The sequence below is a fragment of the Tenrec ecaudatus genome, chromosome 15 (assembly GCF_050624435.1).
Source record: "Tenrec ecaudatus isolate mTenEca1 chromosome 15, mTenEca1.hap1, whole genome shotgun sequence".
Lineage (NCBI taxonomy): Eukaryota > Metazoa > Chordata > Mammalia > Afrosoricida > Tenrecidae > Tenrec > Tenrec ecaudatus.
The window spans coordinates 63712675-63738198 of record NC_134544.1 but is presented as its reverse complement, the minus strand read 5'-3'; the positions used below and the strand labels follow the sequence as shown (position 1 = coordinate 63738198).

At 43.0% G+C, this 25524-nt stretch overlaps 1 protein-coding gene across 4 annotated transcripts in view; it reads right to left on the bottom strand.

Moving 5' to 3' along the window:
* The window catches only part of ARHGAP28 (Rho GTPase activating protein 28), a 203138-nt gene that overhangs the window by 122624 nt on the left and 54990 nt on the right, over positions 1 to 25524 (bottom strand). The window contains exon 2 of one of the 4 annotated variants that reach the window (XM_075533169.1): positions 24559 to 24648. The exons of the other annotated variants lie outside the window; for them this stretch is intronic. The gene's annotated coding sequence lies outside the window, so the exon portion shown is untranslated. The remainder of the gene's footprint in view (positions 1 to 24558; positions 24649 to 25524) is intronic. 4 annotated transcript variants of the gene reach the window in all.

The window sequence follows — 25524 nt, the reverse complement described above, 5'->3', positions numbered from 1 at the left end:
TGTGGATTGGTGTTGGACATATGGGCTAATGTTGGACTAATGGACTTGGACAGCACTGGGTTGGGATTCTTTCTTAATGTCCACTTACCCTTTATATACAATTCTCTCATGTACATCTGAGTTTCTGTGGATTATTTCCCTCGCCTACCCAGATGGACACAGCCTGCCTCACCGTTTATCTTCAAACTGCCATGGACTCAGTTCTGACTCACAGGGACCCTCCAGGACAGAGTAGAACTGTCCTTGTGGGTTTCTAAGACACTAACTCTTAATGATGGAGTAAAACCCCACATCTTTCTCCTGAGCAGCAACTGTGCCCCCAGGAGCTCGGCTGGAGCGACCTGAGTACTTCCAAGAAAGAACAGGCAAGAACAGAGTGAGTTCCTTGGACCCTGGGGCCGCTGTGTGGAGAAACTGCTCGGCCCAGGGGAAGTTTGCTGACACAAAGGGAACCATGGGCCCCAGATGTTGAAAGGAGACAAGGCCTTTCCCCAGAATAACCAGGGAGAGAAAACCTGCCCTCTCAGCCGGCACCCTATATTCACACTTCTACGTTTTTGAACTGGGAGAGAATAAATGTGTTTACCCTTTTGTGATATGTGTTACTGCAGCACTAGACAAGTAAGTGACAAGCTGCTATATACATGTCTATTGTATGATTGTGAGGGGTCTGTTGCAGCTGATATCTTTACGTATGATGTTCAAAGTGGTTAAAACGCTCCACAGGCATCACTTGAGAGCTTGCCTTGATCTTACACTCTCCTGTCTGCCTCAATGGTGGAATATTTGTGGAAGTGCTGCCATTTTTAAGCCACTTCTTACAACTCTGGTCTGTTGTTGTTTCCCAGCCATTAATGCACGAGACACAAAATGTGGAAACTCTATTCAACTTTGTAATATTTCCCCAAGTTCTGTTTCTGTTGCCCCTCTGCAGCTCCCAGAATTCAATAACAATGGAACAGAGTCACCAACAAGACAAAGCGATCACCAGGCAGCCTTCCTGACCTGGTATTCAGTGTGGATGTGCTCAGGTGGAAAGGTCTTATCTACATGATGCGCTGGCTTGCCCTGCTACCCCTTTATCGTGAATCTCACTGGCCTTCTTCATGAAGCAGTGTTATCAGATCAGCTTTAATGAGTCATGATAGAATCCAAAGTGACATACAAATCCAACACATAGACTGTGGCAGTTAGACTTTATGTCAATTTGACCCTGGGCATATGTGTAAGGGTGGAGTCCAACTTGTCAATCAGGTCACAGCCTGATGATGCCTCCTCGGGGGTGTGGCCTTCCTATAAATGGAGCGACTGTGAACTTCTCCAGCGCTCTCTGCCCTTTGCCTCCCTGCTTACTGGGACTCTGTCTGCCTCCAGGGGTGGCCCGATGTGAGCTGCCTGAGCCCAAAAGCAGTTCAGCACCCTGCCATGTTTCCACCACCCTTGGATCCACTCAGTGTTCCGCCCACCAACCTGTGAGCTTCCTGTATCCTGCTCAACTCTGCGTCATCAGCCCGCCACTACGTGATTTCTATTGGGCCCAGGAAATTAAGTTGGACTTTCTTGATATAAACTTGCTTCTTGATATAAGTCCCTTCTTATACATATGTGAGGGTCAAGGATTTTGTTTCTCTAGACAACCCAGCCTAAAACACATATATCGTCATGCATAAATTCTAGCAGCGTGGGTTGTCCACTTGAAATAAATGCATAAATGTGTGAATAAATGTATATCCACCTTCCTTGATTTTTCTTCTATCAAATCTCCATTTTCCTCATTCAGGCCCACTTCATGATGATTTTCATCCCGTAGGATCCCCTTGAACAATACCATCTTGTAATTTTAAGATGACTGCTTCCTAGCATCTATAAAAGCAACATCGAATAGAATACGGCATAACTCAGTTTTCCTATGAGTCAAATATGTTAATGATTAACAGCTGAAGGGAATTTAAGAAATACCCAAATAAACCACTCTATTTTCGGGATGAGAAAAATTATGCTCAGAAAAGTAACTTGCTTAAGGCCATACCATTAATGAGTGAGGATTGGCTGATGCAAAGAAGCCTGATGGTGTAGTGGGTTAGGCACTGGTCAGTGGTTCAAATCCACCAGTTCGAGGGTCAGCAGTTCAAGCCCACCAGTAACTCCATGGGAAAAAGTTTAGACTGTTCCCAAGATTTGATAAACCCCCTTAATTGTAAGTATTGCCTGTGAGTTCTGTGTGGGCAATTCAACAAATTATCGAGCTCTGCATAGTGGTCAAGTGGCATGGGCGGAATGGCTGGTGTTGGAATAGGATAAAGAAGGATGGACGGTGCAGGCAGGTCCGGTCCCCGCCACGTGGCAAGAAGAAAGTCAGTGGAGCTCAGATATTTCTATCCCAATGCCGTGAAATGCAGGTAGTTGCTCCAAACACTAAAAATAGAACTATGTTAGGACGCAGCAAACCTTAAACGCAGAGACTCCGCAGACTTCAAAGCTCATTGTCACACTATTCGCGATCTCCAAAAGGTAAAAACCACCTACATGCCCAGCAACAAGGGGCCGATAAACATACAGAACACGGAACAGTGCTCAGCCAGAGGAGAAATGAAATCCTCATGCACGCTACAGCATGAAGGGCGCGTGGAGACCAAGACAAATATTGTATAACCGCAGTTATATAAAAAAGATAGGAGAAGGCAAATATATAGAGACCAAAATTTATTAGCGGTTATCCTAAGTCGGGGGGGGGGGGGAGAGCTTAACAGTGAAGGACAAACCACACTGATGAAGGGCGGCTTTCACAGACAATTGTAAAGGCTCTCAAGCCTACAAAAAGTTGAATGGTCAATGCTGAGTGATAAATGGTATTCATTAAAAGAAGAAGAAAAAAGAAACCGCCAAAGCTGCTTATGCACAATGAAATGTCTCGTGAGACTTGGTTCCTTGGTTAGGGGGCTTCAGTTTATGGTTTCATGCGACATCCCAATTAATATGTCTTATAAGTTATTCAGTGCTCCTAGTCTACCCCCTAGTTCATTGTATAGTACCTAGGCTCTTAAAAAGTTACAAGTAGCTTCTCTTTTTTCTTTAGTGATTTATTATTTTTTTGATATAGTACTCATCTCATACACTTGACCGACGGTTCCCATGGGTGGCAGAGAAAGAGTTGTTGCTTGGGGTTCACTGAGTTTATGCCAGTGGTGGAGGAACAATTTGGAAAACGTTATCAATAATGGTTGTATATAATAAAGAGTATAATCAATGGCATTGAATTACACATGTAGAAGTTGTGGAATTGGAGAATGGTTTGTTGTGTATATTTTTGCCACAATTAGGAAGAAATAATAATTTCATGAATATCAATGAGTATAAGGAAGAAAATGTTCTAGAATCGAATGTAGTGATACTTGTACACCTCTTCTTGACATGGCTGAATTGATGAGTTGTACGCTATGTGAACAAAGTGCTAATAAAACCACCAAGAGAAGGGAATAAAAACAGTGACCACTCACTCCGCTTCCCTGTGTCTCTTCCCCTGGAGGAGCAAAGCGAGGGCGGGGGGAGCGGGAGGGTTGAGTGGGAACGTGTCTCAGCGCTTCTAGGAACAAGGCCCCTGTCTGTGGGAGCCAAAGAACGCTGCCTTGTTACCATTACTGAATATTTTGATCAAAGATTCTATAAAACAATTAAGATCAAAAGAAGGAAAGTGCAGGACAGAATGTCAAATTCTCATAAAATCTAGAATTTCTGGAGCTTTTGGGTATGAATAGACCCCTGAAACTACTGTCCTTTGATAATCTTTAAACTTTCGCCTGAAAATACCCCCAGAAGTCATCTTAACACGATAGTTTAGTTTCACTAGTAAAAATAGATCTGACTTGAACATTGTGCTTTTTAAGAACTAGCTGAATGGGCTCAAATAGACAATTTGAAAATTTGATAGGTACATTATGAGGAAGGGGCTTTATGTGAATCAGGGAGAAGCAACATAGGAAAGCAGGGAATCATTGCATATCTCTAAGAATGTAATCAGTGTCACTAAATTGTACATGTAGAAACTTGAATTGGTGTGTGTGTTTTGTTATACATATTCTCAACAAAATGAGTACATTTTAAAGGAAAAAAAAAACTAAGAAAAAGAGTGAGACAAGGTTTAGAACAGGCACTTAACCAAAGGCAAAAACAATACATTGCTAAGAGGGAAAATGAGAAAGTGACTATTTTTCATAATAACTAGGAGTTGTAATGTCCTTTCTCAGGATATTATAAAATTGTTCCTGATTTTATCACATAAAAATGATCTGAAATCCTATGCCACTCATCTATTACCATCCTAGATTTGGGGATATGATTCATCTCACTACTAGATTCAAAATTTAATATTGAAGAAAGATATTTCTGAAAAAATCTTTAATACTTTAGCATTTATTTTTGTGTATGTTCTAGCAAAAAATTGAATTTCATTAAACAAAATAATACCCATCTACTTTCTCTTTCCAACTTTCCCTTTAAACCAAAGTTTTCAGTACAAATAAAAACTTGTTGGTAGGGCATGATCAAGGGTAATGTAACTAAGAGGTATAGCTGAAACCCAGGTGGAGATGGAGCATGATAGTGGGATAGGAGGAAAGTCAAGGGAAATAGAGGAAAGAGCTGGGAGGCAAAGGGCATTTATAGAGGTCTAGACAAAGACACGTACATATGCAAATATATATATAAGGTTGGGGAAATAGATCTATGTGCCTATATTTATAGGTGCCTATATTTACATTAAGGTGGCAGAAGGACATTGGACCTCCACCCAAGTACTCCCTCAATGCAAGAATACTTTCTTCTATTAAATTGGCACTCTATGATGCTCACTGTCCCGACACAACTGCTGAAGACAAAGCGGTTGAACAAGCAAATGTGGTGAAGAAAGCAACGGTGCTTGGCTATCAAAAGATATAGCGTCTGGGGTCTTAAAGGCTTGAAGGTAAACAAGTGGCCATCTAGCTCAGAAGCAACAGAGTCCACATGGAAGAATACACCAGGCTGTGTGATCACGTGGTTCTGAAAGAATCTGTTATCAGGCATCAAAGAACAAAAAATCATATTATTGGGTGCACACCTCCAGGATAAGATCGCTGAAGACAAATGGGTGCGTAAGCAAATGTGGTGAAGAAAGCTGATGGTGCCTGGCTATCAAAAGAGATAGCATCTGGGGTCTTAAAGGCTTGAAGGTAAACAAGCGGCCATCTAGCTCAGAAGCAACAAAGCCCACATGGAAGAAGCACACCAGCCTGTGCAATCATGAGGTGTTGAAGGGATCAGGTATAAGGCATCATCAGAACAAAAAAAAAAAATCTTACCAGAGTGAATGAAGGGGGGAGTGCAGAGTGGAGACCCAAAGCCCATTTGTTGGCCATTGGAGATCCCCTTGCAGAGGGGTCTAGGGGAGCAGATGAGTCAGTCAGGGTGCGATGTAGCACCAATGAAGAATACAGCTTTCCTCCAGTTCCTAAATGCTTCCTCACCCCCTGCCCCAACTATCATGATCCGAATTCTACCTTGCAAGTCTGGATAGAGCAGAGGATGTACACTGGTGCAGATAGGAGTTAGAGGCACAGGGAATCCAGGATGGATGATATCTTCAGGACCTGGGGTGTGAGTGGCGATACTGGGAGGGTAGAGGGGGTTGGAAATAGGGAACCGATTACAAGGATCTATGAGTGACCTCCTCCCTCAGGGACAGACAACAGAAAAGGGGGTGAAGGGAGACATCGGACAGGACAGGATTTGACAAAATAATGATTTATAAACTATTAAGGGCTCATGAGGGAGGGGACAGCTGGGAGGGAGGGAAAAAAAGAGGACCTGATGCAAAGGGCTTAAGTGGAGAGCAAATGGTTTGAAAATGATGAGGGCAAAGAATGTACAGATGTGCTTTACACAACTGATGTATGTATGGATTGTGATAAGAGTTGTATGAGCCCCTAATAAAATGTTTAAAAAAAGAAAAGAAAAATAAAAACTTGTTAAAAAATACTATCTTAAGGTAATCACTGTTCTCTAGTTTTCCTTCTCAAAGGCCTGTAAATTGTAGAAATCTGTTCCAAGGAGTTCCAGTATCACAAAGATAACTGACCTATGGTAATACAGAAAAGAAAAAAACACCCCAAACCAAACATGAAGCACCGGGGAAGGAAGAAAACGTGAGGAGAGACACATCACGTACACTGTCATGAAAATCCGAAGTCCTTCCATTTATGCACTGACCAAGAATTCACTGTCAGAAATGTTCTGTTCTCAGACCACATTCTGAAGCAAAGGCAGAAGCCTCAACCACAAAAGCATCTGAAGGTACAGTCATATTTCCTTTTTTCCAGTCTCAAAATGACATAGAACAATTGTAAATAAAATCAGTCACTTAGAGGTTTTTCGACTTTTTTTTTTTTTTCAGTTTCAAAGTCTTACTTCTGAGGGGGCATGTGCATGTCAAATGGGTTGTGGTGGGGATGACAAGCTGTGTTCCACAGAAGACGGCAGATTTCTACGGTGGGTACACTGTACCACAGTCAACCCCAAGCAGCAAGTGGACGGCAATAAACAGAGACCAAGAGGATCTCCAAGTGAGCACATACACAGAAGAGGTTTCCCTTTCTCCAGTGAACGATGAGTTGGCCCTGTATGGGGTCGTTCTATTACCATCACAAGTTTCTGGAACCCTCCGCCTTCCCACCATCACTTGTTCCTTGTTAATTTAAGAATAATGTTAAACTTCAAAATGTTTTAATAAAATATAAACCATAGGTGTGTGTGTGTATGCACATACGTGCGCGGGGAGATTTGCCTTTCATATTGCTCCTATTGTTCAGTAACCATCTGATTGGACTTTGGCAACTATGTAAATTTGCCAATATTATTATTTATAAGATCCACAGGCAAATGTAATGAGGTAGTTTTGAAATGTGAGAACAAAGTTGAACTTCACATAATTCAGGAAAAAAGAAAAGAGTTTGGAGATTTGACTGTCATTGAATTACTCACCCAGCACAACAGCCTAGCTTTCCTGCATAAAACACGTTTCTGTTAGCTGTTGGGTTTGTTTAGCTTATTCCAACTCATGGAGACGCTATTGGGTACACAATAAACTAGAGAGTATATTCAAAGAAGTACTCATTTATTTAGAATCAAGAAAATCTGAGCATCTTTTAGGAGGGTGGGTCAGAAAGACTTTAGAAAAACAGAAACGGATCTGTAAGTCAGAGATGTAGTGAGGTTACCAAGGAGGCAGGAAGGTATGGGCTCAAGTTCACCAGAAGAGATTTGTTTTTCTCAATCAGGAGTAAAGAAAATTTGTAAAAGAGTAATGAAAATTGGAGCTTCTCACTGACTTCAATTTTTCTCGGAGAATAATTATGTGTATATGGGTGTGTGTAATCCCCAGGTGGCTCACACAGTTAACCTCTAGGGCGCTAACCAAAAGGGGTAGAGGTCCCAGAGCTTCTAAACTAAAATAGAGTAGGAAAAAAAATCGATCAAATCATCAACCAGAAACCCTATGCATCACAAAAATCTGATGGGTCACTGAGCTGCAGGACTGGGCAGGCCTTCAGCGCATCATGCACGGATCACCATGTGTCGGGGACTGACTTAGCTGCTAACGCAATGCCGGGTTTTGTGTATTTTTACGTATAGGGAGCTATATGTGAGGCTATCCGCATGTCGGCGTGGTCTATGCTATTGTTGACTGGAGGCTCTTTTGAGTTAATGCTCAAGCCATAACCTGGAGGGCAAACCTAGCCTCTACTAGTTTGTGAAAATGCAATTTCATGCACATAGCAGCACACACTAGGGTTACTTTGGTGCTGCTAGAGTGGAGTTGAATAGTGGGAACAGAGGATTCATGGGCTGCACAGCCAAGAATATAGTCTCCAGGCCTTGGACAGAATCTATCCCCCATTTCTTGACCCTGGCCTATAAAGAAGTGAACCCTGGTGGCTCAGTAGGTTACGTGTCGGACTGCTAAACACGAGATCAGCAGTTCAAACCCTCTGCCTGTTCCCCTACATGGCCACTATGAGCCGCAGTCGATTTGATAGCAGTGGCTTCAGTTTAGTTTGGTTTCAAATGGCTCTTGCTAGCCCCAGTTTGTCGCTATGTCCCTGCTTTGCACACTGGCAGAGGCTGGGCTGGCCCAACAGGAAAGACTGTCTTCGGAGGCACTTGACTGGTAGAAAAACATCTTCCCTATTTCCACGTCTCCAGCACATGCTGTTCCTGCCTGGCATGTCAAGGAACCTCAAGCACTTACTTATCTTTCTGGCAAGAACACAGAACAAAACAAAAACTCCAAACTCACTGCTGTCAAGTCAGGCCAGATTCATGGCGTCCCCATAGGACAGGGAGAACGACTGTGTGAGTTTCCAGGACTGTACTATTTATGGGAGTAGAAAGCTAGCTTCGAACTGCTGAGCTCAGCGTGTAACCACCAGGGCTCCTAATGCCTCTCCTAATCCTTTGCCTCATCTCAGGAAGAATGAAAAGCTCAATTCCTATTTTTTCGTTCTTTGTTCACTCTGAATCTGAATCTTTTAAAGTTCCCTATGAAGAGAGAAAGGTATGCTCTCAGATTCACTCTTGGGTATAGAAAATTCGTCTTTAATAAGACGAGTATATAGGAAAATAGTTAAGACAATTTATAAAAATAACTATTAATTGCTTCCGTCTATTTTTCAAGAAAGCCTAACAATTTAGACTTTTCTTCATTTATCTAATAAAATTGTGATTGAAAATTTAAACTGGTCAGGTTCCATCGGATCACAGAAGTATAGCTATGGAGAACCAACAAAAAGCAATAAGGGGGAAAAAGGTTGTATTAGTCTGAGTTGACTAGAGAGCAAATTCAGAGACAGTTATCTGTATAATAAAGAATTTTATATCAAAGAGTAATTGAATAGTAAGGAAACATTCCAGTCCAATCCAAATCAAGTCCATAAGTCTAGTACTAGCCCATATATCCTACAGCAGTCTATATAGTCCTCTTCAGGCTCACAAACACATGCAATGATGCCAAGTGCAGGAGAATCACAGAGCAGTGGGCGGAAAATCTTGTGGCAGTGGAAGCATCTCAGCGCTAGTGTGGGTCCTCCAGCTCCAAGGCTCTGAGTCCATCAGCACAGCTCCATGTAGCTTGTCAACAGTTATGTCTCACAGCAAATGTGTGTGTCCCACCTCCACAGAAGAAGACAGGAGTTCCCAGAATCCTCTGGAGAAGGCCATGCCCACACAGAGACCTCAATGGCTATGACCCGATTGACAGCTAGGCTCCATCCCTTCCTAAATTGACAGATTATATAACTGTCACAAAGGTTAAGCGATTAAAGTGAATCTAATGAATTAACAAGAAGAACTGAAAACCTACAGATAAGAGCTGGAAACACACGGAATCCAAGACAGATAAACCCCTCAGGGCCAACAATGAGAGTAGCCATACCAGGAGGGTAAGGGAAAGGTGGGAGGAGAAAGAAGGAACCGACCACAATGATCTATATATAACCCCCTCCATGGGGGACAGACAACAGAAAAGTAGGTGATGGAAGACATCAGACAGTTTAAGATATGAAATAATCATTTATAAATTATCAAGGGTTCATAATAGAAGGGAGGGAGGGAGGGGGAAATGAGGAGTTGATACAAAGGGCTCAGGTAGAAAGAAAACATTTTAAAAATGATGAGGGCAACAGATGTACAAATGTGCCTGACACAATGGATGGATGGATGGATTGTGATGTGTTGTATGAGCCCCAAATAAAATGATTTTTTTTAGAAAAAAGAAAGAAAGAAAACCACATTGCCTTTTAAAAATCACAAAGTTAAAGAAGACAGTTGTGTTAAGCCAGCTTGTCTGGAGAAACAAATTCAGTTACATCTTCTATGTATAAGGATCTTTGTCCCTGACAGATAAGACCCCCATACCCCCACTGAGGCATCATCAGCCAGTGACCTGCATGGCAGCTGGGACTCCACCCCTACACCTTCATCTATGTTCAAGTTGACATAAAATCATCTAACTACTACAATCATGGACTAAAAAACGAAACTGGTAAAGGATTGCTATGTTCTGGGACAAGCAGCTGGAATACTCAAAATTACTTTCCTCCTGGTGGGATTTGGGTCAGCGGAGCTTTCTCGAGCAGCAGGTCCAACCCTCCCCTGCTGTTCACCAGGCGGTTTCCTCCATGTTTTTCTACCACATGCCTAATGCCAGTGAGTCAATTTTAACAATGGGATACTCTTGCTAGTGCTTTTGCAGGCAGGCAGAAGGGTGAAGAAACAGGAGCTGGATGGCTTCACTAACCTGGGAAGGGCACCAAAACGTGCATGAACAAAGTTTGCTGGTCTAATTGCCGCTTTGAAACCTAGTTTGTGGTTGAGATTGAAAGAATTAGGAGCAAACTATTCGTGATGCTTGATGAGATAGGCTGGAGAACACAGGAAACGATCTTGGCAGCTATTTTAAGCACAATTCATGTTATGTCTAACAATTTTGCAATAACTTAACCCTAGAATTACCTATCATACTCATTTTTGAAAGAGAAATTCTCGGGTAACAGCTTAATAATGTTATCTAATATTTTTATATTTTTTCCTCCCTGAAAATGAGTAAAATAATAATAATAATAATATTAACATTATCATTTGGAAATCGCAAAGCATAACCTCTTGCTCTCTTTCATATCCATTGTATAAACAATCTAATAGCAGGTACTCCAGAGAACTCCCAGACTGATGAGAAAATGTCCATTCGTATTCTTAATTATATTTTATAATGTACTTCGGGATGATTTTGACTTTGATAGGTTCCTCTGAAGAATGATCTGTCTAAATCACATCCTTGGCATACTGGAAGCCAATACACATGCTTTATTGATGAAATCAAACACAGCACATCACTCAAAATCAGCAACCACATTTTATGACTCACAACGTGGCTTCACTTATAACTGGCTAGAGGCAGGAGGGTGGGTGGGTGGGTGGGCAGGCGGGCAGGGTAGAAAGGCGGGAAGGGAAATACACTTAAGTAAATCCTAAGAAATTGCCAGGAATCCTTAGGTTCTTTTCGATGCAAAACAGTCTCTAGAGTCCTAACTATAACTAGCAGCCACTGATTCTATTCATCCTACATGAAATCCCTTGATGCAGAGAAAAAAATAAGCATGAAATGAAATAAAAGATAAACGTGAGTATAGCCTGACTACTTAAAACAATGGTTCAAGGAAATATGGATGAGCAATCATTCTCATTTGTCTTTATTCCAAACAGAAGAGTCTTCCACTTACATGCTGAGGTCTTTGATATTTCATCATGGGCCAAACATAACAATAGCATCTTGGGAATTCACATTTATTCAATTGCATATGTATTTTAATTGTTTTTTAAAAAAGGAAATTCAAGAAATTAAGTGACTTGCTCAAGGTCACATAGCTTGAAAGTAGAATGGTTTTTTGAAGAGAAAGCTTTTAAATACAATAACCTGCCCCCCTCCACCCCACCCCCAGAAAAACCTCTCAGAGTAATTAGATCTTCATTATATTTGGCTTAATATTGAAAACAAAATTTGAATCCAGTCAATGTAGGCATCAAGAGGAAGCTTTAGTTAAAGGGAGTTCACGATTCAGATTTATGGCATGAGGCATTTGGGTCTGTGTGCAGTGGATTAACTTCTGAACCAATAGGTCAGAGGAGAAAGTAAGAAATTGGAAGACTTACGTAGAAACAGTGTGTAGACACACTCCAATTAAGGCAGACGAACTACAGAATTCCAGGGTAACTGGTTGTTACATCATTGCACTATTTCCCCATCTCTTGCTTAGCTGCAACGCTAACGACAAGGATCTAAAAGGGAAATTCATCTTTGTGAACCATGCCTCTCACTGAAGACTGTGTCACTCACAAGGACTATTTTATAATACAGTGGAAGAGTTTTTTGATTATTATTACACTTAATCTGCAGGAGCTACGAATGCAGTGGGCAATTGTGCACAATGAAGAACCAGTCCTGTGTTATAAGTGACTCTCACATACCCTCGGACACCCTTACCAAAGAAGACAAATGGTTTATGAGAGAGGGTTTCAAAGAGTTCATGCAAAACCAGAATGAAGAGAAATAATTCTGCACCGAAGCAAACTCTGACTAACGTATTAGAACACGTCTGACGGGCATCTGGCTTGCGGCACTAAGAGGGACAAGACATCAGTGTAAATGGCACTCCTATCAGAGCATCCTTTGTGGTCAGGGAATTTTGAGTCAGTTGTGACTCCTAGAAACCCTCGGCCCTCCTCACGACTGCTATTCAATTGGCGCCCCCTGTCGCAGCCTCCAGGGCAAGCCACCTCGTTGGGGGTCTTCCTCTTTTCCACGAACATTCCACCTACAGAGCAGGATGGCCATTCTCAGGGACTGGCCGCTTCGCCTCACGTGTCCAACGTACAAAGACCAAATCTGGCCATCGGGCTTCGAAGAAGCCTCCTGATTGGATTTCCTCCAAGACAGGTTTGTTTGTTACTCTGCTAGTCCCTGGGTTTTGCTTGTCTGATTTATTCCCAATAAACTTCACCAACACCCTCATTCACATGCATGCAATTTTCTTCCATTTTACTAATTCATTGTGCGAATTTCACATGCACATGAGTCTGAAAATAATGTAGGGTTTGGGTCGTGCACATCGTGATGCTCCAAGGAGTAGCTGCGTTCTTCTGCAGACGTGCATCATGCGATGTACAAGGATTTCCTGGCAGCGGCTTCCATGACCTTGATCGCAGACTCACGTAAAATAAAACGTGCCAAATCCAGCCTCTTGTGTGTCATAGTGTTGTCTACTGGTCTAGTTGTGAGAATCTTAATTTTCTTCACATTGAGGTATAATGCACACTGAAGGCTGGGTCCTTTGGGTTTCACCGGGAATTGTTTCACCTCCTACTTGTTTTCAGGAAGCAAGTTGTATCAGCTGCATCCCGCATGTGGGTGAGGAGGCTTCCTCGAACCTTGAAGTTTCTTTCTTTTTATATATAGTCCGGTTTCCCAGGTGATGTCCTCAGTCTAGTTGAATAATTCGATAGGAGGACATAACCTTCTCTGATTTACAACCAAACAGCAGTATACTTCTGTTCTGTTTAAATGACTGCTGCTTGTTCTATGGGCAGTTTCCACATGTGCATAATTAAGCGGTCTTTCTCCACAACAGTATCTCTAGTTCGTAAGGATCCAAACAGTTCAACCCTTTGCTAGATAATGAAACACACCTTCCTGGTAGTCTCTGCTTTCAGCCAACATCCATCTTCCATCAGCAGTGACGTCCTCGGGGCCACACCCTCTTTGAAATTGTGCTTGAATTTCTGGAAGCCCCTTGTAAATATCCTGCCACATCCTTTAAAAAGGTTACCTTCAGCATGCTATTAATGTTTCATAATTTCTGCGTTGGGTTCTGTTGGGTCAACTTTCTGTGAGATGGGTACAAAGATGGGCCTCTTCTGGCTATCTGGGCATCTACATTTATTGGCATTGGCAATGAGTGCTTCCTGCTCAGTATCCATGTTTAAAACATTTCTTCGAGCATTGTGTCAAGCATGGATTTTGCTAAAATTGAAGCACGACCAAGCATCAAATTCATGGTGGAACTTTGGAGGAAGAAAGGTAAAATTACTGATGCTTTACAGAACGTTCATGGTGAAGGACACACCGTTTAAGATGAAGCTAGCAAGGGCAAAGCATTTTGTGACCCCTACTTCAGGAGGGCTGATGAGCGTCCGAAGAGACAGTAAACAGCACAGCTCGATCGGCTGGCTCAGTTTCCATGATTCTGACTAAAAATTAAAGTTGAGCAAAATTTCTACTCAATGAAGCCCAAACTGCCCCACCCAGATCAGATAAGAGCAAGCTTTTAATGTGTTTATTTTAAAGTGGGGTCACAACCGTGCAATGAGATATGGCTACAGGGTGACACTGGAGACCAAGTGCAATCAGAACAGCACCACCAAGAGGTGGAAGTGGTGGCAACCAAACGCACTGCCACTGGGGTCATTCCACCTCTGAGTGACCCCACAGGCGGGGAGAACCTGCGCTTGAGGGTCTCCTCCCGCCCAGTGAGTAACCACAGGCCACCAGGACTCAAAGATGAATGGATTAAAGTAAAGGTCATGAAAAGGTTTTCTTGTTCTCTTTTGGAGCATCCCCCAAACGATACTATCTGCTTGTTGTGAGAATTTGTCGTAAGAAAATTAACCAAAGCTTTAGCAGAAAAAAAATGCCCACAAAAATTGCACTAGAAAAAAAAATTTTTTTTAATTGCACTAGAGCAGTGGTTCTCAATCTGTGGGTCGCAACCTAGCCCTTTGGGGGTCAAATGACCCTTTCACCGAGGTCGCCTAAGACCATTGGAAAACACATGTTTCCAATGGTCTTAGGAACCCAGATGCCGCTCCTCTATCCGTCTCCGGTGAGTCTGCCCACATGCAGATACGCCCACATACGCATGCCTGGTGTGAAGACTTAGCCATGCTACCCCATGCTCCAAGACAAAAATTCATTTACTTGTAATTAAAAATAAATATTTTACAATATATAATTAGATGCTGCGTTTGTGATTAATCACTATGCTTTAATGATGATCAATTCGTAACAGTGCAAATACATCCTGCATATCAGATATTTACATTACGATTCATAACAATAGCAAGACTAGTGATGAAGTAGCAGTGACAATAATGTGATGGTTGGGGTCACCACACTTGAGGAGCTGTATGAAAGGGCTGGGGCATTAGGAAGGTGGAGACCCACTGCGCTCGAGGGTCCTCCTCCACCATGTCAACGCTCCTGACCATGCCTGTCATCAACCAAGGGTAATTTTGCCCGTTTCAATGGGAAAGCATTAGACTTTACAGTCCAGACTTGGTTTCTTCTGATCTAGTTGTTTCCTAATCTTAAAATAATCATTAAACGCAATTTAATAATGTAAAAAAGACTGCACTGATGTGGTTTAATTTTCGGATCTTTAGAATGCTTACTTCTAAATCGAGGTATAATTCTTACATACATGTCTTAATCTTAATGACACTTATATTGAGAAATAAAGTTTATCGCTCATGCTTTTATCTTTTAATTCCACATCTCAGCAACTGTCTTGAAAGCTCCCTGTCTTTCTTTTTATGTTTTGCTGTTTATGGCAAGTGGACACTCTATTGATCTTTTAAACTGTGTGCATAAATGGTTGTTATTATCCATAAATTTCAGTTCAGCATGGTAAATTGGACTGGTGTATGACAGGGCTAAGAGCCAAGGTTATAGACCCTGTTTTCATTTCTGGATAATCTCTCATTCCTGGCTTCCATAACACAACTTTCTTCTGGTTCTCTTATTTCAGAGTCCTCTTAAGCACTAAGAATTTTATCTCCAGGGTTTTATCTCCATTCCTCTATTCCTCATGCTTTCTCTCTCTCATTTATTCTTATGACTTTGACTAGGCCTTAAATGCCAAATTGTTCCCAAATCTAGACTTTGAATTCCTCCCTCCTCTTTTGCTGAATTCCACAGCACATTTTCAATTATTCACTGTATCCTATTTGGATGTTCTGCTACTGAACTATTTTGAATTCAGTGAGTCTGAAATAACTCATTAGCTTTTCAATAACGTCTGTTCTTTTGTAGGTGTGCTTTTCTTGTAACTGATAATGCCATTCAGCACTTTTACCAAATTAGGAAATTAGAATCATTTTGAACTAATTCATTATTTACTCCCCCAGAACAATTGTTCCCCAAATCCAAATTATCCTAAGTCTCGAATATTTCTAAAATCCAACGACTAAAGTTTTTGTATGTTTTCAGAAAGCAATGCGACCTTAGTTTTATTAAAGATGGTTTAACTCAGTAATCAAACTTAAAGTATGGCCTATGGAAATGATAACAGTTTAGAGAATTTTTGCACAAATATACTAACCATAGGTTTTTGGTTTATTAAAAAAATATCTGGAAACAATCAATTCTTGTGAGTGTTATGTGGGCAGATTCTCTCTTTAGCCACAGAAAGCTGCAGGGAGTCTGTTGCTGACATCCCCTTCCCATAGTTGAGGTAGCCATACAGTAGCCACAGACAATAGGGAATGCAGAGGAGCCAGGCATACGCAGGCAGCTGGGAGAGCACAGCCAGCCAGGAGCGTGCACGTGACTGGGAGAGCACAGCCAGCCAGGAGCGTGGCACGTGACTGGGAGAGCACAGGGGCTGGGAGTATGCAGGCCAATGGGAGTGCACAGGACCACTGTCCCCAGCCCTGCCGGCTCAGTGCGCAAGAAGAGTTGGGGGGAAATGGACAGTGGCCCACACAGACGCTGTGATTCCAGCCCACTTGTGCGCATGAGGGTCCATATCTCCTCTCAGGGCTTGAGCCCCTAGAGAAACCTACTCAGTCGGCCCCGCTCCTCTCTTCCCCCAGGCACAGTGGATCCACCTGTACTTCCCCTTCTAGATGTCACACCCACCATTTCTGGTTGATTCAGTGCGATTCCAAGATGTCAGGCAACCTCGTTTTTCTTTCATGTTGATTTTCTCCTGTTTGTTATTGAGGGATGTTTGCATGCATGTGTCTAGAAGTGACTTTGTCTTTTGTAATCGATTCCCATCAGGTTTCTCACTTTTAACAAGAATTACAATGAGAACATCATTATCTCATTAAATTTTTGAACCTGCACATACGTTTTTACTTTGCTCACTGGATCAAAATAGTTTAACAAAAAGACGCACCATATTGGACTTAGGAACCCAACCAACCAACCGCACTGCCATTAACTCAACGCTCACTCCCAGTGCCCCTGCGAGGTACAGTGGAAGCGCCCTGTGGGTTTCTGAGATCAGTTAACTGCTTACTGGGAGGAGCAGAAAGCCTCCTTTCTCTTCCGGAGGGGGTGGTGGGTATAAATCGTTGACCTGGGGTTAGCAGCTCAGGGTATAACTCACTATGCCACCAGGGCTCTTGGGACTTAATGAAATGTATTGTGATATTTTAAGATTATACTGAGATGTACAAAATTAAGATTTATAGAACTCTTGTGTCGAAGCTGAGAGGTCTATAAACATAGGAAAACTGTACAGACCACAACTGCAGAAATAGCTACATTTCAGCTATGATTTTCCAAGGAGAAAACTATTCAATTTTCTGTTAGCATTCCAAGGAGTTTGTGCCACAATAGATGAACTTTGCTGACTTTTTATTAATGATATGCAATCTGGGGTTCTGTAAAACGTAGCTAGCCCTGAGACACACGAAAAGTCGTTTCAGAAGATGCTTAACATATAAACAAACCCCTCACAGGACTTGTTTCATTGGTTTTCTTGGTGGTGCGGGTTATTTCAGTCAATTGGCTTCATACTGTCCTATCTGTCCGTTGTTCATCGAGTGTCTGGGGATTGCGAGGCTTGCACGGGGCTACCCAGAGTGCTACAATTGGCCTCTGTTCACCTGGAGCAGCAGAAGAAAGCAGTCTCCCGGACTGAGCAAATTACAGAGAATAACTTCAGTGATGTGGCACACAGTCATGCTGCCTCTCAAAGGGTCTCTCCCCTTACAGTCGGCAAAGACAGTGCTCCTCTAAGGTAGTCACTGACCGGCCTGACCTTCAGAGAAAAGCTCTGGAACACCGCCAAGCATCCCAGGTGGACTAGCTTTCCACAAGGAAGGCAGAATGTTATCAAAATCCTGTTTCTAAGCACCTAATAAGAAAACTATCTTACCAAACGTCACTGTCTGCTTTAAACTGAATATTCATTCTAAAGAGTATCACATTTGAGAGTCTACAAACAGAAACAGGACTCTCAAAACATGCTTGACACAGTTTTGGAAGAGTATGCATATTGGAAGAGACATTTACTACATGATTTACTAGACTTCATTGGGAGGGGCTACACCAAGATCTCTTTGTTAATCTGTTAGAGCAGTTAAGACCTAGTTTCATTAGCTACAACGTAATCAAGCCAAGATAGCCCCACGGACATGCCAACTCTGGAGAACTGTAAACCACCGTAGACCAACATAGGGCCTGTAGCAGACCACATCTGAGGTAGGCAGCTGATCCACAGGTGACAGGACGGGATTCTAGACTTGTGCTGAGCTGTGGGTGTACTATTGTACTTTCTACTTTGTACCAATATGCATGTTAGTAGCTTTGATTCATACTTAGGGTAATTTTCCTTTGTAGCTTTTGAAAATGAAAGTTCATTAAAATGAAAGTCCATTTTTAAAATGAAAGTTCATTTAGGTCCTGTTCCTAAAAGTCTTTTTGGATAATTGCACAGAAATGCATTAATTAAAACGGTCCAATAAGTAGCTGTACCAGTAAAGCATGCACTGGACCACAGCTACAGGTGAAGGACTCAAATAAGAACCTTTAAGGAAGGAGAATTTGAATGTTATAGCAAGTGCTGAAATTAATTCCAAAGATGCTTATGAGATAACTTTCTTTTTTCTCCCTCCCTATTAATTTCCTTTTAGAAAAAAAACTCAGCATCTTCATTCCTTGGGGCTTGTCGCTACTCACAGGCATTTGTTGCCAGCACCTGCTTCAGTTCAAACAGTTCTGATTCCGCATGCTGTAGACGTTCCTATGAGGAAAGGCGCTATTTGTCCAAGGGTGACATCAGCAGGAAGCTTGAGAACGGGGGATTATAATCAGATATCTCGCCTCAAGGTTTTCAAATGATATTAAGGCTAGAAACTCCAAAGCTTTTCAAAGGCTATTTCAAAGAAGCATCTTCAAATTCAACCAGAAATGTTATTTTGATTTATATAAGCAGGGCTTGCAGTATCACATCATCTTACTCATCGTTCTCTGCTACCGCTTGTAAATCTTCATGGGAGCACAAAGCCTCCGCTGGGAGTGGCTGGAGGTGGCTGGTGGGCTCAAACTGCTGACCTCACAGTTAGCAGCCCGGTGTGCGGCTCACTATGCCACCTATCTGTGAGAACTGACTCGATGGCAGTGAGATTGCTTTCCTTTCCAATTTTTTATTTTTTGTCATCAGATCTCCTGCTGCCTTGATTTGGTCCACAACTCTGTCTTCACTAAACTGAGATGAGAGCAAGGAATTGTCCTTTTCTTAAAAAAAAAATCATTTTATTGGGGCTCAGACAACTCTTATCACAATCCACACATACAGCATACTTATACATTCGTTGCCCTTGTCATTCTCAGGAATTGTCCTTTTATTCTTGTTTGCATTCCTAGCACCAACCTGGCCATGTGTCATTGTCATGACCCATGGAAGATATGATGGTAGTGATCCAGGGAGTTGAAAGATCACTAGACCTTTCTTCCTAGCTTACCTTAGTGTGGAAACTCTGCTAACACGTGCTTAGCCTCATAGGAACAACACACAAGCCTGCTGGACAGACGGGTGGTGGGTGCACATGAGGTGCACTGGTCAGGAATCTGACCAGGTCTCCTGTAAGGAAGGTTGGCATACCACATTTGCCTCTCAAGACAACCAAACCCATTGGCACCCCATTGGTTTCCACTCACAGTGGCCCTACAGGGCAAAGCACCGAACTGCCTCCCAGAATTCCCTAGGCTTCCATCTTTACATCATTCTCCTGCGGAGCCCTGGTTGGCCTGAGCTGCCAAGGCTGTGTTTCCACATCTGCCTTGAGTCAGAATTAACTCCAAAAAGCAAACAAATGAAAAACCAGAAGAGGCTTGTGTGTGAAGAGACTGGAATGACCGTGTTGATCTCTAAAGTCAATCTCTAGGCAGAACCTCCGGGGCTTGGTAAACAGGGGCAGCGTTACAGACCAGAAACACCAACAGAATCCTTGAGGTAAAGGAACGAAAGACTAGCCAGCGATTCCTGAGGCTTCTTTGGAGAAGGGAAGAGAGTTGGGAGGTCAGGAAGACTTTCAATTTGGTCTCAGGAGTACTTTGCCGAAACACTCCAAATCCATTCTAGAATTTAGAGGTAATATCACTTCCTAAGATTTTGGGAAGAAAGCAGAGAACAGAAAGAACCATGGCTCTACAGCTAGCTTTAAAAATCCACCTCGAAGTCCATTAAAGATGCTTATTACGTCATTTATCTATCTATCAAGGGACCCCTTAATCGAGCTCCACTCAAGTATTTGGGATAACATTGAAAAATAGTAAGCACGGACTCCTTATATTTAGATCCTTCCAGACATTAAAAGGAGTAGTTTTCACCCCGCATGTTTTACCTGAACACCTGAAGAACTCAACATCGGTAACCATGGGCATAGTGGTTTAGCAAAGAAATTGGCTTCAAAGTGGTGGTGGGGGTGGGGTGTGGCTAGCGAACCCCCAACAGTCTCAAACTTGGAGCGACAAGTCAGATTGGGCGTTCTGTCAGGACCATGACAGACTTCTGACTGTGCTGCTCCCCACCCCCTCCCCACAGCCGCCATGCCCAAGCATCCCAAGTCCACCTCCAGGGAGGGGGGTGGGAGAGGGGCAGCTCACCCTTTGCTTTGCCAACAGCAAAACAAAAACAGCAGATTCCAAACTCTTGGCTCTTGCTCAAAGGAGAGATAAAAATAGTTTTTCAAAGACAAGGACTGGTGGAACAAGTTTGTCCAGCATCACTCCAAAGGAGGCAGGAGAGAGAAAGTGGGCGAAGATCCGGGGAAGCCCTGAGAAGGTACAGCTGTAGCAGCAGGGCACTCTCGGTGGACCTGGGTGGTGGTTGGGGATAATACAGATGTCCTAAGAAATGTGGGGACTTCTGGGGGAAAGATGGACTTGGCTTCTTCGGTTATGAAGGGGCAGCGTCTTGAAGTTACATCCTCTCACAGAGCATGAAGAACGCAGAGGGGGTGGTGACCTGGTGGGGTAAGGCACGCAGGAGCAGGAGCTTCCCCACACAGCCCCTCCCTAGGTGCCAATCTTAGCTGGAATAAAAGTCAAAAAAGACATGGATTCTGAGAGGGTCTGGCACCCACTCACGACTGGAGACCAGGGTCCTGATAGCAACAGCAGCTGAGTGCAGAGGTCCTGTGTGAAACCATGACTGAGCCATGGTGGGCACCAGCTCATGGTCCATGAACTCAATGTAAGGAAGTCCAGTCCCTGACAGCTTCTGGAGAAGCCCTGGCTTCAAGTATTCACATGGAAGGAGGAGAGGGATAAAGGGGGGGTGGGGTGAGTATCCTGAATATTCATAAATTCTATGCAGAAGCAACTTATAAATTACTTAATTGGAGCAAGCTAACTAGCTGTGGCTATTACCAAAATAAGCTTTTCTGTTGTCTGTCAGATATTAGGGCTCTGCTTTGGGATATAAATTTGGCTAAGAGAAATAAAGAATATTCCCGTCTCTGACTGAAGAATTCATGGGCGCCACAGGGCGGATGGACTTTTAGCAGCACGCACTGCCGGAGTGACAAACTCCACCTGGAACAGCACCAACCCAGACCAGCTGCGTGTCATGCACAAGTTGCTTCTCCTGGCACTCCAGCACTGTCACTGGTCTCACCCACACTCTGATTTGGAGGCAGCAGTAGTCCTGGAGGTCCAACTCAGGCTCAGCAAGTACAGCTCCCACTGAGAGCACTGGAAACAGGTTACCCAGGTCCTGGGTCCCGCTTTGAGCCGTGAAACTAGGGACAAGCCTGAGCTGAAGTCTGAACATGGCCAACCCCACCCGCCACTGCTCATGACAAGGACCTGGTCCCTTTGACTTTCCAAGAGTCTGTATTTTTCCTGAAGCTTTCCAAACTATTCTAGTTCATAGGGATCTCTCTTAACGTACAATGCGAGTGAGACTCGGTTTTATTCCATCAACAGCAGGATGGCTGTTTGCTCAAAGATGAGTGCAGGCCAGAGTAACTTTGACCCAAGGAAGCCCAGTCAGAGGCGTGTGCATGTCATGACAGATGAATCTGCACCGTTCCCTGACTCATGTTGGCTGAGAACCGGGATGATGTCTAAGTGGCTACCTCACAGAGCGCAGTGGAGCGAGACCTACTGAAGACCAAAATGGCAGCCCTGCCTGGACCAGTCAAAACCTGGCCAGTGGATCCCCACTCTGATGCACGTTAGGCCCGATCTGATTTTCAACACTTCGTCTATACTTTTTGTTTTGTCTTTGTTCCTTTGGGGGGTTTCTCATGTGTCTTCTCATTGGAGGGAACTCTCTTGAATTTTGCTATACGTCTCTCTGTTTTCAGTATATGAAACTGGACAGCAAGTAGAATAAGGGTTTCTGGGAGGAGTCGTGGTGGGGTGGTGGGGGTTGGGGTGGGTAAAAGGGGGCTGATGTGGTCGTGACACCTCCTACAATGCTGCTAGGAGTGGGCGGTCACTGGGAATGACTCTACCCAGCACCGCTGCTCAGAGTTCAATCATATCAGTCCCACAACGCTAATCAACAGTCCCAGAGAGCACCCTGCTTACTTTGTCGAGCTACAAGAGCCATCTTAATACAGTACGTCCCTCGGTTACTAATATCAGACAAAGTCAAGTCACGCCCTTTAATGTTATATGTTTCCCCTGATAAAAACATTCCCGCACATTGAAACAAATGAATCAATCCTTATTAGCAACAACTTCTTCATCATAATCACCTCCACTTGCTGTACAAACAGCTTTCACATAATTGAGAAAGCTTCGAGTCTTTTCCTGCACCAACCAGACCAAAACCCAAACCATGGCTGTAGTAGAGTCAATTCTAACCCATAGTAACCCTACACAGGCCTTCTAAAACTGTAAGTATTTATGGGTGCAGACAAACCACAGATAACCTGGGGGGTTTGAACTGTCCACCATGCAGTTAGAAGCCCAACACTTTATACACAGTGCCACCAGGGCTCGCTCTTAAAGAAAGCTCACTGCCAGGGAGCCGACTCAGACTCATAGCATCAATGTAAGATGAAGTAGGCCTGTCCTTTGGTGGGTTTCCAGGGTAGAAACTCTTCTCTTTCTCCCATGGAGCAGCTGGTGGTTTCAAACTGCTGACTTTGAGATTAGCTGCCCAACATGTAACCCACTACAATATAAGGGGTCCTCACTAAATAAGTAAAGCTGAATAGAACTTTATATACTTGTTCCAAATTACCTACACAGTTGACATTAAACCCCACTTAAGAATGGATCCTGTTCAAATAGAGGAAAGAACCAGGAGGCAAAGGACATTTTTAGAGGCCTAAATACAGGCATGTACTGTGTATATACTCAAGTATAAACCGACCAGAGTATCAGCCAAGGTGCCTAATTTTACCACAAAAGCTGCATAAAATATGTGCTGAGAAACTCAGCTTCTATACGAGCATATATGGTACATATGTAAGTATGTTTATATACTTGATCTATGCACACATATTTATATGTTAAGTATTAAGGTAGCTGACGGACATTGGGCCTCTACTCAATTACCCCCTGAATGCAAGAACTCTTTGTTCTAATAATCCGGCATTCTGTGATGCTCACCTTCCTGACACGATCACTGAAGACAAAATGGGTGCACAAGCAAACATGGTTAAGAGAGAGGATGTGCCCGGCTATCAAAAGATACAGCATCTGGGGTCTTAAAGGTCTGAAGATAAACAAGCGGCCATCTAGCTCAGAAGCAACCAAGTCCACATGGAAGAAGTACACCAGCCTGTGTGATCATGAGGTGTCAATGGGATCAGGTATCAGGCATCAAAGACCCAGAATAAAAAATCATATCTATGTGAATGAGGGGGAGTGCTGAGTGGAGACCCAAAGCCCATCTGTAGACAATTGGACATCCCCTCAAAGAAGGGTCACAAGGAAGAGAGAGCCAGTCAAAGTGCAGTATATCACGGATGAAACACACAACTCTCCCCTAATTCTTGAATGCTTCTTTCCTCACTATCATGACCCTAACTCTACCTTACAAATCTGGCTAGACCAGAGCATGTACACTGGCACAGATTAGTGTTAGAAACAGGGGATCCAGACAGATAAATCCCTCAGGACCAATAATGAGAGTAGCGATACCACGAGGGTAAGGGGAATGTGGAGGGAGAAATGGGGAACCGATCACAATGATTGACATATGACGCCCTTCCAGAGGGACAGACAACAGAAAAGTATGTGAAAGAAGACAGTAGTCAGTGTAAGACATGAAAAAAATTATAAATTCTCAAGGATTCATGAGGGAGAAAGGGTAGAGGAGGGGGGAAATGAGCTGATACCAAGGGCTCAAGTAGAAAGAAAATGTTTTGGAAATGATGATGGTCACCTATGTACAAATTGATGTTTGACATAATGGATGGATGGATGGATTGTGATAAGAGCTGTGAGAGCCCCAATAAAATGGTAGAAAAACAAAAAGACTGGATCGGTTCCTAACCTGGGGGCTGCCTCTATTGTAATAGGAGATGTTTCTCAACGTTTGCCAGGAGGTTTTTATGTGTAGCCTTCAAAAAAGGGACCCAAAGTAAATGTTCTATTCATCGGCATCAGGTCTCACAGCTGCATCAATTGCTATCCCAGACATTAACGGGAAAACGACCGCTGCGAATGTTGCCCATCACACTCGAAAACTGTGTTGGAGAAAAAGGAAATGAACATACCAGAATATCTGCAGATCACTTCATATGCTCTGAGCCCTGCTTAGGCTGCAGGCTAGCCAAGGCTCTGCTTACAGATGGGAAGTGGTGACTCTGTAAGAGGAAGGGAGGGACATCCTGAAAATGGATAGTTTTTCTTATGGATTAAACTTCGTACCTCAAGACATGTGTCAGAGTCCTAACTCCTAGACGTCTGGATGTAATCCTATTAGAAAAAGGTTTCTTTTTCATACCCAAGGAGAGTAGCTTCTACATACAACCACTTTGAGTTATAATAAGCAGCAGATTAGTCGGAAATTTACTCAGGACAGACAACATGTTAGCATCTTCTTAAGCCAAGGTACTAAAGAATGCCAGAGAATGATACCTACAAATAGGAAAATAAACCTGGCTAAGACCTAGATTTTGTTTTTTTGTCTCCAGAACTGTGAGAGTGTACGTTTCTGTTCCTTAAAGCCACCTCCTTGTGCCCCGGTGGACACTGGAGCCTTGGGAGTACAGAAGCTCTCCGTTGGGATGCTGACTGCAAGGTCAACAGTTCAAAACCACCAGCTGCTCTGAGGGAGAAAGGCAGGCATGAATACGCCTATAAAGAGTTAGATTTTTTATATTCATGGTTTTTGTTTTCTTTTCATATTTTTCTGCATATGAAATCCAGGATAGGCATTTTGACAGAGGCAGCCACTGGAACACGGGTCCCTTAGGGCTATGACAGGGGAGGTTGTGGGCAAATGGGGAGCTCATAATCATGAGTTCAAGAATGAAGACAATGTTCTAGAACTTACTGTGGTGATCGCTCAGTTCTTTGTGATGTGATGTGTGAATCATAGGCCAATGAAGCTGTCTGGGGACAAAAAGTCATGTGAATGTAGTTTTCTACCTGAGAGTCAAAAACTCTTCACTGGGATTTTATCTATTTTATTTATTTGTATCCCACACATGTGCAAATTGAGTTTGAGATTCATAAAA